Source organism: Pungitius pungitius, chromosome 3 (genome assembly GCF_949316345.1).
Source record: "Pungitius pungitius chromosome 3, fPunPun2.1, whole genome shotgun sequence".
Taxonomy (NCBI): domain Eukaryota; kingdom Metazoa; phylum Chordata; class Actinopteri; order Perciformes; family Gasterosteidae; genus Pungitius; species Pungitius pungitius.
Genome location: NC_084902.1, coordinates 15,991,588 through 16,004,715, shown reverse-complemented (window position 1 = coordinate 16,004,715; position 13,128 = coordinate 15,991,588).

Genomic DNA, 13,128 nt, shown 5'->3' with positions numbered 1-13,128 from the left:
TAAATGTACAAACTCTTTTCACAACTCAAACAAGGATGATTTGAAAAGGTCATTGTGGTGGCAGGGTGGGGTTAGTTCAGCTGCAGATGGGGACAGCGGGGGGAGATGTTCAGGGAATGGTGCGGGGGAGACAGCTAACCAGTGCAGCTGATGAACATCCAGTCTGATTATCTCCCAATAAAAACAGTGAGCAGGACTCGGAGAAAGACTCTCGAAGGGAGGCTCGGGGCTAACGAGACGACCAGCAAAACGGTGCTGCAAACCAAATAAAATAAATTATAAGCCAGCAAGATCCAAGTGTGCGTGCATTTGTAGCATTGGTAGCACTATCCCGGCTACATTTGCGCCTGATGGGTCAGGATTAACAGAACAGTGAGGGGCAGACGCAGAGACACGACATACAGCAGGGAACTGAGCAGAAGGAAATCCTTTGCATGTCAAAGGTCCTGCGTTTGACTCCACCTGGTGGCCTTTCTGTGTGTAGTCTACCTTATTGCTTTTATAACACGGTTACCAGCGAAAATATAAATGGTAAGTAAATAGCTGCCTTTCAGCACAAAATGGTTGTAGCCACCAAACGTTGTGAATCACATTTCATCAGTCTAGAGGAAAAATAGTCCCCGTACGTGCATGTAAGCAGCATTGGGTCCCGCACCATCTCATTCATTCACATCGCTCGTGACGTCCACCTTAATTGTCTGGTTGCAAAAGCTTGCATTGCCTCAAACGATCATTTGTGGGATTTACGGGGGATTTACTGGGGTTTCCTGCGATTGCCACCGAGCTAAACGCTAAAATGTCAACTAACGGTCCCGAAAAAGCTAACTTTGAGTGCGCAGTGATATGGACGCTCGGGTCAATGTGAACAGCAACCGTACATTACCGCTGAATAATGCATCCCACGTGACTCGCTCGCAACCAATCAGAACGCTGCCCGTGTTATGACGCAAAACATAGCAAAGAAGGCGATCGTCAACACACTCTACGTCAACAGACTTCAAATGCATAGATGACGTCACAGAATACTTAATCAACTCATTCCACTCTCACTCGTCATCAGTTTGCTTTTGAGAAGACTTTAGATCAGACATCAGTTTGTTTTAGAGAAGAATTTACATTAATTTGGTTCAACAATCCCCCTGACAATTCCCATGGACGGCGCACTGTGCACTGAACAAAAGAACAAAAGAACAACACAAAGGAGATAAAGTCAGAGAAAATGGAATTAAATTCCAAGGTGAGTGATTATTCAATGAACTTTTACCTAAGTTCACTGGAGGAACAAGTAAGAGCTCAGATGGAGGACAGCAAGGCAATGCTCACCGAAACCGAATCGGTGGGGAGAGTTCTCCTACAGATCGATGAGGACAGATTGCAACACTTCCTAGATCTTCTCCAGGAACACAAGAATGGAGCCAAGCACCATTGCGTCTCCAGGGCATCCGCATTTTAAACTACATCGACGACTGGTTGATTTTAGCTCCGTCCGAGCGACTGGCGGTCCAACATCCAGATGTTGTGATCACCCACATCAACCGTCTGGGACTGAGACTCAGCACCAGGAAGAGTGTGCTGTCCTCGCTGCAAAGGACCACCTTCCTGGGCGTGATCTGGGATTCGACCACGATGCGGGCACGTCTGTCTCCCGCTCGAGTAGCCTCGATCCTCTCTGCAGTCAAGCAGGCCAAGCTAGGCCAGCCACTCACTGTAAAACAGTTTCAGAGAATGTTGGGTCTGCTGGCAGCGGCATCCAACGTGATCCCGTGCAGCCTGCTGCATTTGAGACCGTTGCAGTGGTGGCTCAGAGCCAAAGGGTTCTCCCCGAGGGGAAACCAGCACCGTCTGATCAAGGTCACACGACGGTGCCTGCAGGCTCTGGCTATATGGAGGGACCCTTGGTTCCTATCCCAAGGGCCGGTGTTAGGAGCGATCTGTCACCGAGTCACACTCACGACAGATGCTTCCCTCACGGGCTGGGGAGCGATCATGAGTGGTCGCTCAGCCTGGGGGCTGTGGCAACATCATCACCAGTCCTGGCACATAAATTGTCTAGAGATGTTGGCAGTGTTTCGGGCATTGAAACACTTCCGCCCAGCCTTGATGTACCAGCATGTTCTTGTCCGTTCAGACAATACATCGGTGGTTTCTTACATCAATCATTAGGGGGGCCTGCGCTCACGGCTGCTATACAAGCTAGCCCGTCAGATCCTCCTGTGGTCCGTAGGAAAGCTCCGCTCAGTGAGAGCGGTATATATCCCAGGGTACCTAAACCAGGGGGCAGACGCCCTGTCGAGACAGGGGCCGAGGCCCGGGGACTGGAGACTCCACCCCTAGGTGGTGGAGCTCCTATGGAGACACTTTGGTCGTGCCGAGGTAGGCCTGTTTGCTTCCAGAGAGACGACACACTGTCCTCTGTGGTTCTCCCTGACGCATCCGGCCCCGCTAGGGGTGGATGCGATGGTGCAGGCTTGGCTGAGGTCACGCCTGTACGCCTTTCCCCCGGTTGCTCTGCTCCCAGGGGTTCTGGAGAGGGTCCGTCAGGACGGTGTCAGTCTACTGTTAGTAGTCCCGTACTGGCGTTACATACTTAACCGGAGACGGTTCCTTTGGATGGTGGTTACATCAGATGGAGGTTGTCCCTGCAGTTGTCCTGCCTTACACCTGGCGTACTACTCTCAATATTTGAATAATTTTTTTTTTTGTCCAATTGAAGGGACTTTTATATGTGCCGATGTGATGGTTTTGGGAGAGGATGTTGCATGTTTACAGACGGTAAAGTTCCCTGAGGCTTATTTCTTATTTTGGGTTGGACAAAATAAAATAATTTGAATTGAATAAACACATTGACCAGAGGAATCTGCAATTGAGGCGACTCCCTTAACACAAATAATCATCTGTCATCCAATTCAAGTGACTCAGAGCCAGATCTTGTTACAGAATCTGATAATGAAGTTGCAATGATTCCAAAAAATGGGCTACAAACACAGAATTCTAAACTAAAACGTCCATGTTGTTGCTGCACTTATAATTTCATAGTTTATTTTCCCAAAATATATTTTATTTTTGTATTCTGTTTTTTGTATAGGATAAGTGTTATATGTATAGTGTTATATTGATATTATAAAATACAAATGAATCAAATGTGTTGTCTTTGTTAAGAACTGTTGACATGAAAACTGTGACTAAGTATGTAACTTGTAAGTTTGCAGTGAACAATTTATCCGTTGAAGAGACGTTTAAAAGATGGCCCAACTTTGAAAACAGGTTGCAAAATTGTTTAAAAGTGAACTTTTTTTCAACGTCTGTTCGTAGACATTGAAAAGACGTCTATGTTTAAACAACGTTTAAAAACCTGAATTGATCTTCTTCAGTCTTACTTCGTACTTGAGGCCTTTTGCGGGAATCTGTGGGAGTGGGAGCACTCAATGGTCTCTTCAAAAATTGCCTGATATCCATGGCTAACTGTGGTGGGTAAACGCTATTTAGAGGTGCGTAAACCTTATTTCCAAAATTCCAGAGGTGTGTAAACGGCCTGGTTGTCACCACCAATATGTCGGTGACTTATGGGTTTGAAAACCCATTCAAAATCTTTTTCTAATTTTAATTTGTCTTCTTAAGTGCCTCAAATCCCCTGTCCGTGTGTCAAACAACATCAACCTCTGCACCTTTATGGCTAGATGTCACTTATAGTGTCTTGCTTGCCACCCTCTGATTAAAGCAAAAAGCAGTCAACCCTAAGGCTAGATAGGTTGGCTGACCTTTAAAGTGATCAAGCTTTCAGGTTTTATCCCAGCTTTGGCTAATTGAGATAATTATTAACATTAAATACCAAAAATAATACTTTTTACAAATAGCACAACAAGTAAAAGGAAAACTATGTACTTTAGGGGGGAACTTTCTTATTTAAGATAAGATGAAATCTAGTTGTCAACCCCATTAAATATTGTGGTACGTCTATACCAAAATTAAAGGACGTTAAGGGAGGATGATGTGCAGAAAAATGTGAGCTGAAGGATTTCTTGGGTCAGGGTGCACTGGCCAAAAATACCTTTATGTGTGCAGATGTGTGTGTGTGTGCATTTTGGTGTACCTAATTAGATCATTGTTCATGCCAAGGCATCCTCAAATGTACCTGCTGATAATGTTCCTAGTCAAAGGAAAGGATCCTCCCTCACATTCCAGCACAGGGAACACCCACTCTCATAACCTTCCAGTTATGCAGTATTGAATCAGGTTAGCCTTTGAGGTGACAGCAGCAGCACATTTGAAAAATAGGGGTGGGAGTGTGTAACATTAATACTGAACAGCTTCTGAAAAGAGGCACAAAAGTAAAACATAGTCTTTTCCAGGTGGAGGTCATCTCATTCAGATTCCAGAAAGTTAATGTTGCAATTTAAAAAGACAAGTCTGATTGAACACCCACATGTTTCTTTCAAATATAGTATTTTCTCCCAATTTCTCTAAGTTTTGGAACAGAGGAGCAAAATAAAGAAAGAGAACATGCCGCCATACGCGTGTTATGTCCACCGGAAATTACAACGAGCAGCGCTGGACGGGTCCTCGCTACTCACGCGCACGTCGGGGCACTGGCTGGATGGTTACAGGACAAAGAGCTGATTGCCTTTAAAATCTTTAACGAGACTACTTCTGGTCAATTTCAGGTTATAATTAAAATGAAACTATCAATATTTACACAATATTTACACTTCAGGCAGAGAGCACACATCCCCAAGGCGTGACTATGCGATAACCAGGACATTTTTATTTACCATTTTAAAATTAAAGCCTCTCAAAATGTCTTACATGAGCCAACTTTCTTCAAAATCTCATTCACTAGACTACTTTGGCGATCCTCCCACTCCTCGCCGTTTATCGGATTCTTATAATATTCACAGTGAAGCATTATCAAGTAGTGATGGGAATTTCGTCTCTTTCTAGAGAACCGGCTCTTTTGGCTCGGCTCACTAAAAAGAGCCGGCTTTCGGCTCCCAAATGGCTCTTCGGATTTTTTGGTGCTTAAATTAATTTATCACCAACAATAATGTAAAATTATGCGCAATATGAATTACTTATGTAAAACAACACTATATCAAATGTTTATTATATAAATACACTTTAATTTATACACTCTACAGAGTGAAAAAATATAAATTAGAAAGTGCAAAAACGTTTAACTTTTTAAATTTACAAATGAACTTAACTAACTTTAAATTATTTTCCACTTTAACTTTTTAATACTCAACAAATTTAAAGTGAAACAATATACAGAAGCTTATAGAATAACACAACAAAATATAAATTAAAATGTGTAAAACAAAAAGAAAAAAATCCAGAGTTTTGACTTTCAGCGAAGATTTACATTGAGAAAGACCAAGTGCCTCAGCTTTGAGGGGCTGATCCTGTTTCTTCTCTCTGTAATTATCTGCCCTGTTTTAGAGAGGATTCTCTCAGGGGACTGAAGTAGCTACAATGCACAGTCTCCGTGCCATCACCAAGGCGTTGGTACACTGAAGCCTTGGTCTCCCACCAGCTCAGTGGGTCTGCACTGCTCTGGAAAAGGGGCTCCTCAAGGTAGGATCTTGTTGGGTTCTGAAAGCCCCTCGAGGGAGATCACTCAACGATGAATCAAGAGTCACCTGACTCGAGCTTTTAAAAATCAAGAAGTATTTAATAACTAAACAAAGAATAAGGCAAACAATTTACAAAGTGAAATACAATGTGAATAGTAATATATTTCGCGAAATAGAGAAGTGCCCTGGTCCAAGTCTCATACGAACATCAATATTGGTTCACAGGAGGATTCTGCCACATCTTTCTCCAGCTCAGCTTTTTAAATCTCCCGGGGGGGGGGGGGGGGGGGAATGCCATTGGCTTCTTCTTCAAAGTGTCTCCTCCTGGTTCATCCTTTTCACATCCAGGTGTGAAACTGCCACAGTGACCTGAAACCCCTCTCTGTCTTATCTCTCCCTTACATTCCAATGCAGTCTATGTAGAAACATTTGGCTTTATGCCGCAATGAGTGAATATAACATAGCATACATAGTTTGTCTTCATCTTATAACTAGTACACTTCATTTACAACACAACATATAAGATCACAGTACTTAATGGTTTATCACAGTTTATCTGGTGCAATACTTTGCCTCACTCCGCTGTCTTTCATCCAATTGCTCATCTAATACCTGACAGGAGAAAAAACCCTCTTTGGGGAGAAAGTTGGGAGAAATTCATAAAGGACGGCAATTAGCTTCCGTCCCCAGGTTTTATCATTACATCCTGACAGGATGTTAATGTGTACAGTATTCATATGATTTACATGACTATAAATTGACTATAATGCATTCACTTCATCGAACATACAAATGTAATATCTACTATCTAACATCACACAAACTACAATTCTACACTAAGCATCAGAGGTGGGAACAAGTCACTGTTAGGCAAGTCACAAGCAAGTCTCAAGTCATTGCCCTCGAGTCCCGAGTCAAGTCGAGTCAAAGACGAAGCAAGTCCCAAGTCGAGTCACAAGTCAAAGCCAACAAGTCTCAAGTCGAGTCACAAGTCGTACCATTTTAGTTTCGAGTCATTTCGAGTCCTTTTATTATAGTGGGGACGGGGAACCCTGGGTGATGGTGCGCTGCCTCACAGACCTAGACTACGAAGGGAAGGGTAATGGTGGATCGACTGTGACTGTGTTATAGTGCTGTAACGCTCACCCCAATGCTGCAGCGTAAATAAGGAGGCGATGACTGGCTTGCAACTCCGCTGCATTTATTTATATAAAACAACTCAACTTCGGTCACTGTTGGCCGTCACCACGCCGAACGAAAACTTCCGCATACACGGCCCCCCAAAACTCGGGGTGTCTCGCGTAACTACAGCTGGTAACAGCGCATAACGTGAACACATGCAACATCTGCATAACTGATTAACTAATAACTTTAACTCGGCTCATTACACTACTTTAAAACGCACGTTGACATAATGTTGGCGAGGATTTCCATCGGAGTCTGAATCCGGGTTCAAAAATCCCGATTTTTGTAACCATGAACGAGCTGTCTCGTTGATACGGTCAAATGGACTGCAGTGATTGGATGTCGTGCAGGCAGCGCGCGCTCTCTGCACACAGGTGGCGCACATTTTTTTGACAGATGCAGATAAACAGAGCGGCGCGGTGGTGTGAAAATGTTCTCCCCCAGTTTTCATGGGAAGTAGCAAGTCTTCTCGAGTCAAAAGGCTCGAGTCCAAGTCAAGTCACGAGTCATCGGTGTTCAAGTCCAAGTCGAGTTGCAAGTCTTTGTACGTTTTGTCGAGTCGAGTCTCAAGTCATCAAATTCATGACTCGAGTCTGACTCGAGTCCAAGTCACATGACTCGAGTCCACACCTCTGCTAAGCATTGCTACATGTAATCTACTTCCCACCGCTAGTTGTGTACTTATACTTAAATTCCTAACAATCTCACTTCCAGAATCGAATCTGCTGAAGGATTCCTTCTTGTAGTGTCTCTGGAACTGACGGACTAATGAATGTTTTTATTAATTTCAGCACCAATAAGGGCTCATGTGGAAAGTTTATGTACAAAAAAGGCTTTAAGTGAAGTTTTTCCAGAAACACAAGGTTTATAATAGAACTGGATTAAAATGAATCCGCCTGAAGATTCTCAAAGCTACAGTTATTTCAAGTGGTTAATGTTTAAAATGTTATTTTTGGCGTTGCACTTTTTCTACAGTAATGAAACATATTTTTGTATTAAAAGTTTCCATGAATGCTTTTTTTAAACATCCCTCCTCACTGTCTCTGCCAACCCCAGGTACCCTCACTTGTACCACCCGCCCCCATGGGTAGCTATGATGATTGACATTTTCAACAGCTTCACATGTCATGAGACCTTCACTGACCCCTGAACTCAGTAAATCAAAAAACAATTACTAGAATCCTCCTCCTGTAAACAAAATAACGCTTAAAGTTAAAACATAACAGGTTAACATTAAACATGTTACTCGTTAAACTATCTATCTGCATAGACCTGCAGCAGAGCTCCATTATATAGCTATATATAATGATATAAAGAACATTTTGCTCAGACATTGTCACTGAGGAGGCATTGCTATGTTTAGGTATGGTTGGATAAAACATTAGAACACACAATACAAAATGGAGGTGGAGGATTCCGTGGTTGCTATGGTTCCTATGCTGCATTGTTTCTATGGTACCGTCATTTGCACATAAACAACAACTCTAGCGGTCATCAAAAGTGTTTGCTCAAGTTTAGCTCAACGATTTCTTACTAACAGCATATTCTACTGCGGACTTCCTTCATCACAAGAACTAAAGAGTCACAGAGACTGACCAGAGCGACTAAAGTAGCTCTCATCATGGAAAATGTGAGACTTGAAACCTTTGAATGTCAACAATGTTTTCTGTGTTTTACCCTTGAGACCTTCAGACTCCTGAAGGTGAAGTGACAATCGGCTTTGTCATGAACACCACTCCGCCCCGGGTTCCCACACTGGAAATATACACATAATACACTGTGTTATGGAGGATGTAGGTCCTTTTTAAGGACATGATTCACACTTGAATTAGACGACTCGTCTTAGCTGCTGTACTGTACCGGCTTGATATTATATCTATTTAGTCAAAACCAAAGAGCAAACATGTCTTCAGCAAGACAGGCTTTTTTGTTTAGTGATCACATGTTCCTTAAAACAGGGCTACAACACTAAGTGTGGGCCTGTTAATACCGAGCAACATACAACCTTCCCACACGGCGTACCTGTGTGAGGAACAGGTGTTCTCGGGGGCCCAGCAGCTCAGCCCCCTACAAACTTCATCTCCATGAACTCTTTCGATGGTTGAATGGGCTGTTGAAATACACATCGTGTTTCAGGGGAAATATCAGTTGATTTTACAGTGAATTGAGAAATGAAACGTTTCTCTTTGCTTTGACCGTACTTGTAAAGCTTCCTTCCAACACAAGTGTATGTTGTTGCAGTGTGACGTTCCCGTTCTCCTGACCAACAACCAGACAGGAAGTAGAACCTCTGCTCGCCAGAGGAGGCCCTCAGCCTGGAGACAGTGTGCATGCTGCGGGGACAAGCAGGTGATACTTGTTCTTTCAAACTGTTCACAATGTGTGCGAGAGTCACAGTGTACAAACAAGCAAAGACGTGGTCTAGACGTTGTGCGTTGATGAGACTGAATGTGTAGGGACAGTCTGCACAGTCTGTACAGGTCTATCGACCTGCTGATGGGGCTCAAATATTACTCATTCACTTTGCTTCACTCTTTTATCATATCAGGTCAATTCTTACTGATGTTGCATTTCAATTGTTCAAGTAAAGAAAAATTAATTGTATCTTAAAAATCCTTTAAAATAGAATCTGTCAACGGTCTCTGCAGTGCACGTGATGCAACACTGTAACCATGTGTTGTTCAGTATGAAGTTCACTCACACCCTTTGATGTCTTGCTGACCAGGGGCCGACTCTAAAGAGACAGCGCCGGCCTTCTCCTGCTCCCGGAGACCTTCCCCAGAAGAGGAAGCGCACCTCCGCAGCCCGTCCCCTACCTGACCATCCAGAGGTGTTGGACTGTGTCCCCGCTGTGCAGCCCTCCTTGCTCCAGAAGCCTAGAGCCACCATCCCACCTGCTGACCTGCCCCGAGTCTCCTGTGTGGCCCCCAGCCTCCAGCCCTCGACTGCTCCACCGCACCACGACGGCCCTCTGAAGATATTTAACCTTCCAGTAGAAGACTATCAGCAGCTGTACCACGAGGTTGTTGATGACATGCTAAGGTATGTTGTGTCAACAATCGGTCACATAATTAGCACATTCTTCCAATCACAACAAAATGTATCGCTTAAACTCGTGTTTCTACCTCTCAGGTTCAAGAGCGGCCGTCTGCGTCCTTACACTCTGAACCTGGGGCGCGCCATCAAGCAGAAGCTGTGGCAGAGACTGGACCGTCCCCTGTTTACCGAAACAGTCAACGGAGACGGACTGGTGCACGTGGACGTCTCCTACGGGGTCGGGGCCTACCCTCCCCTCCACCAGGTGGACGTTTTGGGGGAGCCAAGGCCGGGGAGACCACTAATGAGCTAAGAAATCAATGAGGCTCAATTAAGTTCACATCTGTATAAAATATTGTAAATGAAAAGCAAAAAAAAAATGAAAGCAAAAAAACAAAAAAAACTTAGTGTGTGTTTAAGTTAGGTATTTTAGTAGTAGGTTGTGTGTTATAGTTTAAAGTTAAGTATTATAGTGTTTAGTTAAATATTGTAGTTTAAAGGTAAGTATTATAGTGTTTAGTTAAATATTGTGGTTTAAAGTTAAGTATTATAGTGTTTAGTTAAATGTTGTAGTTTAAAGTTAAGTATTACAGAAGTAAGTTATGTGTTAAAGTTTTAAGTCTAGTATTATAATGATAAGTTAAATATTATAGTGTAAAGTATTGTATTTTAAGTTAAGTTTCCTTTATTTGTGTAACAGGTTTGTGCTGTTTTTCAATCAGTAGATGCAGCCTTTGTTAATCAGCTTTGTAATCCAGCTTCAGCCTCAACAGGGACAGAAAGCACCGCCGTGCGAACCAGCTGAAGCTCTGTACTCCACCCTTCAACTACAACTGCAACCATCCACCCGCCAGTGGAGAAACTCCTCTTCACCTCCTGCCTCCATCATTCTCTTGTAGATCCAACATCATCTACCAGCTCACATTAACTTTCTGCTGCCTCCACCTTCTGTCCGCAGCTATTACCACCCAAATGATGCCCCACAAACCACCTGCATCTGGAGGATGGTAGCTGGAGCTTTATCTCCACCTACAACGTCAAGTGTCTTACTCCAGACAAAGGCAGAACTTGCAGGTTGTGGCAGAAAGCTATAACGGATACTCCACCTATATAGCCTCTTCAACAAACCTGCAATTACACCCTACACCTGCAACTTGGGCAGAGAACTGTTTATCAAACATTGATCTACATCCTCTGCTAGATCCTGCAATCGCCGCCTCCACCTGCAGATTCTAGCACACAGCTGTCGTTCGAGCCTCCACCTACAATTTAAATTGTCTTACTCCAGACAAACTGTATCAATAACTCACATTGACACATTTCGACCTAATACACCACCTGCAATCACTACCAGGCTCCAGCTGCAACCTCTGCCAGCCACCTGTAGTTGGAGGCGGCATCTGCAGATGGCTGTCAGAGGCTGCAGGTGGAGCCGGGTAGTGATGGCAGATCGCTGTTGCTGCCTGCAACACTAGATTCTGACAGACAGCTTAACCCCACCTCCTTCTACGGCCTCTGCCAGTCAACTTTGGATGCCGCCTCCACCAGAACGCCCTAGTATAAAGCTGCCTCCACGAAAAGCCTTTGTCAGATTGTGCAGGTGCCGCCTCCACCTGCCGATTCTGGCATAAAGCTGCAGTTTAGTCCTCCATAACCAGATAAGAAGGCTGTGGTCTAAACCTGCATCTACAGACATTACAATGTACCCTTTTCACCCACCTAAAGATCCTGGAAGATAGCTAGAGCATTAACCTCAACCTATATTCATCATTGTGCACCTTCAACACCGTCCGAAGGATCTGCCAGACAACTGTATCGCCACCTACAGCCTCCTCCATCAACCTGCACCAATGCCTCCTGCAGCCTTGTGAAGATCTGAGAGTGGAGCAGCAGGAACTCAAGTCTGAACTCAAGATGTGAAGTGTCACGGTGTGTTTTGTACGTCCTTTTTTTTGTTGTAGTTTTCCGCCTTTCAAGTCTCTGTCTTCGCTTCCTTGGGATGAGGAGGTCATTCTATTTGGTTGCTCCTCGACCTAAAGACCAAATCTTATTTAGAAATGATCAATCTTGTAGAAGTCATGAATTTCAACCAATGGATGTATTTCATTGATTGTCTTAGAATAATGTCTGAAGAGTGAACTCCATTGTGTTTTTTTCCAGATGTTGTTTGGCTCAACATGCCAGATGTACTAGGACCTGATCGTGGGCCACCAGGACAATTCCTTCTACCACTAGAGCCGTGTTCCAGTGATATTTGTTCCTCCTTCAACTTTTCCACCAATTCTTGCTCCTCTCAGAACTTTGCACTGATCAATAAATTCCATCATTATTTATGGCAATCAGTGTTATTTGTGTCCACCGGAATTGAGAGAAAACAGATACATTATGAATGTCTTTTTTCTTGCTTTTTTAAATATTTAGTTGTGTAATTGTTTGAAGCTGCTACCTTTACTTGTGTTGTTTCTATGAGTCACCCTTTATGAAGCGTTAATACGAAATATATAGTAGCTTAAAGACACCTGTCTTTCTTTCAGTAAATATGAAGATGTTTGAGCTTAGCAATGTTATTAAGTCATAAACAAAGGGTCTTAAGATTCTTACTATAATCCGCAAAGAGTATCTGAGTCCACTGCAATCAAAAATATAAAAAAGAAAAGTACGATGTTATTATTAAATCATGTTCCATGAACATGTATTTTAACAGTAGTTTGAGTCTAAATCCAAAACTCTTCCAGATGTCCCCAACCGGGCTTCCATTTTTTGATCACGTTCGTTCGATTCCTTCGTTCTTTCACCCCCCCGTCGGCCGGTCCTCGGAGGGGAGAGCTTAGATCGCCATGACTTGTTCAGCATTTTGGTATTTGACATATATATATATATATATTAGGGCCGGGACTCGATTAAAAATATTAATGTAATTAATTAGAGGCTTTGTAATTAATTAATCGAAATTAATCACATTTTAATTGCATGAATATTTGACCTGTGAACAGTGAGAAGTAATTTTTTTCACATGGATTTTTATTTTTGTTCAACCAATTCCAGCAGACAAGTGTGTTGTGTTGTGGATTCCAGCCTGAGAATTTATGAGAATTGAGGTTGGATTCAAAAGCATCAACAGGTGTGTGGTGGAACAGTGCAGGGAGATAGCAGGAAGGCTGAAGTGTGGAGGATCCTCAGTTCAAACCTGCTCTCTCAGAAGGAGGGTTTGGTTGCAGTCAGGGCTTCAAACTGTAAACTTTGAAACAGTTTTGAGGTTTATTAAACAATCCCAAGGTCTAATATGAGAAACGGACACAATGAGGCATGTGCTTGAATAGCACAAGGGAAAAACAGA